At 42.0% G+C, this 4236-nt stretch overlaps 1 pseudogene; it reads right to left on the bottom strand.

Annotated features, from left to right (window-relative positions):
* Positions 1–2902: 2902 nt before the first annotated feature.
* Positions 2903–3880, bottom strand: LOC147455307 (ubiquitin carboxyl-terminal hydrolase 3-like; annotated as a pseudogene).
* Between the last annotated feature and the right edge of the window lie 356 nt (positions 3881–4236).

The raw sequence follows: 4236 nt of genomic DNA, 5'->3' as shown, positions 1-4236 counted from the left end.
GCTACAAGGCTCAAAATTTTGCAAAAGGTTATGCACAATAGAAAGGCATAAATTATGAAGAGACTTTTGCCCCCACTTGTCGTATGACTACTATTCATTTTCTATGTGCATTTGCAGCTCACTTTGAATGGGATGTACATCAATCAGACATTGTTACTGCTTTCTTGTTTTATGTAGTAACGCAGCCTCATGATTTTCTCATAAAGGACAAGAAGATAAAGTGTGCAAAATGTAAGAAAGTTTTTATGGGTTGAAGAAGTCTCCTCTTGATTGGTATGAGAAAGCTGACACTCATTTGGTTAAACGAGGCTTTTGTAACAATCCAACAAAAAGCACTTTGTATGTAAGCCGTGAGGGGGGATGTATTACTCATCGTCGTTCTATATGTAGATGATTTAGTGATTACTGGTTTGAATGAGACACACATTACTAAATTCAAGGCTGATTTGAATGCAACTTTCAAGATGAAAGACTTGGGGATTTTGCATCACTATTTTGGTATACAGTTTAAGTAATTTCCAGTTGTGAGTCTGAGTACATGGTAGTGTTTACATCTATGATTGAGTGTGTATGGCTCAAACGCCGATTTGGGTGTTGGACATGGAACTACTAACATCATCTACACTGATAGTCAGAGAGCATTGGCAGTTGCAAGGAACCCAGTTTTTTGTGCTCGCACAAAGCACAATGAGGTGCATTATCACTATGCCAAAGAGAGGCTCTCAATGGGAGAGATCAGCTTGGCCTATGTGTCAACATAGGAAAACTTTGCAAGTTTGTTTTCAAAGGCATTGCCTCATGAGAAGTTCAAATATTTCCACAAAGCTTTGGGCTTGCTTCCCTTTGTGGATTGATCATGCACTCAAAGCATCGCACTTCCCTATACACTATGTGCCAGCTCTTGTTCATTGCATCATTCTCAGGGGGGGTTTGCTACCATATACATGTGGTAGTGATGGGTGTGAACATACATAGGACCATTGATGCATTTTTTCCCTCACTAGGAGGTTTTTCCCCACGTGCATTGTATATACACCCATCATTCTAGGGCTAACAGATCTTTCCATTGCGCACTAAGCAATGTACTCTCTATTGTGTTCCTTGAGCTTCTTCATCTTCTCCAAGTTGTGTGTTTCCCTTCAAACCTATTTCCAATAGTATCTACTGAGAAAAGCGTGAACCAAGGGGGATTTTAGAGACCATAGTTGAAGAAGTGCTTGACACTTACTCCGACTCAAGTTCCAAGATGTCTTCCTTTTGGACTCAATCAGGGACTAGAACCTTTCTCAAGTTCAAACACATTTTGACCTTCTACAAGAGAAACAAGCACGTGGCTTAGATTTACCTGGATCCCCCAACGAAGAGTATGTGGTGAGGGTAGATGACCACACAGTCGACTTCGAAGAGGAGGTCAGAGCTAACAAACAAGACACCTTCTATATGGATCAAAACGGAGTGCAATATCTTAAAATTGGGGATGTCAACACTATGGACTGATGGGGCTTGGAAGTTGATACACTGATTCCAAACATGATTACTAAGGAGGGGCCACCAGTGTTAGAGTTAGAAGGGTATGTCTAGATAGATGCCAAACCTCTGAAACACATACCTACAGATAACCCACAACTCATAGTTTACTGTTGGGAGGACAACAATGTCATGGATTTGATATGGATAGCTCATGCTAAACTAGGGCAATTGACACTTTCAAAAATCATGTATATTTTCAAGATGAGGGAGAAAGACCTAGTAGACCTTCCCGTACATCTCTTTAGGGATTGTTATAGCAACAACTTTGTTATGATGACTCCAAAGGAGGTTGATAAGACAAAGTACCATGGCTACTCGATCCAAGAAATGATAATGGGAATGAGACCTAAAACAAAACAAAACTTGGGACCACCCGAGAGAGAATTTGACAGTATGGCCAACCAACGGGGCAGTATGGCCCGATGCAGCCACCTCAATGATGAGAATTGGGAAAGAGATATGGAAACCGCTGTTAATCAGTGAAGAACGGGTGGCACTAGGACAAGAAGAGTTCCACATAAGCCACACTACCCAACAACTGGTTTGAAGGCTTAATGGGAGAGACACCGGCCAAGAGAGCGGGTGTTGAACACAATCGTAGATTTAGACCAATTGAATTCCAAAAATGGGTCAAAAAATACAGTGGATTTGGGGATCCATATGACTATCTAGCAAGCTTCAGGAATGTACAGAGAGCAGAGCGCATAACTGACTTCCATACTCAGTTCGAAGGGTTTGGAGAATGACTTTGGAAGATAAAGGCTTTAACTTGGTTTTAGACCATACCTCCTGGATCCATTACAGATCTACCGGCTTTGGCTATGAGATATATTGCTGCTTGTTTGAAAATGGGGATCAAGAATAGTACAGTAGCTCAAATACAACTTTAAACAAAAATACGAAGAGATTGTGTAAGCCGAATGAGGCAATACATTGATAGATGTCCAGAGTTGAAAATTCCAATAGAGGAAAGACTTGTATGATTATTTCTAGAAGGTTTACTTGAGTAGGGTTTGGAGTGAGCTTTTGGAGGGAGCTTTTTCCCTCTTGGAGCGAGATTTTTCCCTCTTTCGCTTAAGCTTCCATTTCACAAAAACAACTCACTCAAAACCCTTTTGGAGCAAGCTTCTAGAGCAAGCTTTTTTTTTTCTCTTCCTCTCTCTTTGTCCCTCTCCCCACTCTCGATTTGCCCCCCCCCCCCCCCCCCCCCCCCCCCCCGCCCCCCAACACACACACACAGGCTTTGTTCATCTTATCTTACCTCTTTTTTTTTAAAACCCTTGTTGGACCCTCAGTCCTTAATTGAGATGTATCTCAATAACCCCCACATTTGGCAGAACCCTTTGTAATGTTTTGTTTCCTATCCCATAGGTCATTCGGACCTCCATGGATGATAACTCTCTCTCTCTCTCTCTCTCTCTCTCTCTCTCTTTTCCCTCCTTCCATCAAGTTCATAAAGGACACCATCAGCATAAGCAAAGAAAACAAAGTGAAGGTGGAGGAGAAGTATCACCAACACTTGCAACAACTAAATGAACATTTTCTATTTTATCTTCCTCCTCAAGTGCTTTAACCCTCTAATCTAGTGTTAAAAACCTTTCAAAATAGAAACTTTGCATCAAAGCTATCCATGATAGATTAATTTCCATAGCATGAAGCCGAGCAACAGTCCCATAAGCATTTCCCGCTCTTTGTTTCATGAAGTAAACATTTTGCTACTGACTTGTTTGACGTGATATTGATTCCCCTATTCAGATTGAGTTGCTTCAAACTCATCCGTGCATGGAAAAAAGAAAAGCACAACCAAAATCAAGCTTGGAACCATCACAAGGAGCTCTATATCAAAACCGTATACATGCACAAACCCTGCTTCGACGGAAACCCAAAGACAATGGACAAACTAATTCATAATATCAAGGTTGGATTTGAGGGGCAGGCATCGCTTGGCACCCACTACTTTGAAGTGGGTAGCGAACCCTCATCTCTAATTTGACACCCTCCTATAAATACGTGCCTAATAGTGTAGTGGTAAAGCAATGGCCTAGTCACGAGGAGGCTGTGAGGTCAAATCCCACCCAACCCTTATTTTTCCTCCATATGAATCAAACGGCCCACGATCAACAATCATCTGGGACCGTAAATCCCCTCTAAAAATGACGGTGTCAAATAGAGACGTGGGTGGTGAGCCTCTTGGTCGTGAGAAGAAAAACTTGGCAACAATATGAACATGTTCATGACTAACATGAGCAACATCCTCACCGGTCAATTCTTGAGATGAGGTGGTGTGCTCGACGCTCACCGCCAGCAACAACAACAACAACACTGACACGGCTACAAATGAAGCCTTCATCTTTATATCTCTCTCTCTCTCAAGCTGAGAGAGAGAGAGAGAGAGAGAGAGAGAGAGAGAGAGAGAGAGAGAGAGAGAGGCGTGATGCTTCCGATTATTTTGGCCAACATTTGAAGATCTTGAAAGATGTTGGTTGCAGTCTTCCCACGAGCTCATTGGCTTACCCCTTGCACATCATACTATGATCTTTCGCGAGTCGAACTCGATCTCTTTGTTTTACTATCATCTCATACTCTCACACAAACCATCACACGCTTTGAGCAAACATCTAGCTTCTGTAACCATGACCACTGTTGCTCTAGATGCTACATTTCCTTCTACGACTACAAGTGAGAAAGAAGAATGAGAGTTCTGGC

Source organism: Adiantum capillus-veneris, chromosome 6, assembly GCF_014529385.1.
Source record: "Adiantum capillus-veneris isolate H3 chromosome 6, ASM1452938v2, whole genome shotgun sequence".
Taxonomy (NCBI): Eukaryota; Viridiplantae; Streptophyta; class Polypodiopsida; order Polypodiales; family Pteridaceae; genus Adiantum; species Adiantum capillus-veneris.
This window is presented reverse-complemented; position numbering and strand designations above follow the sequence as displayed.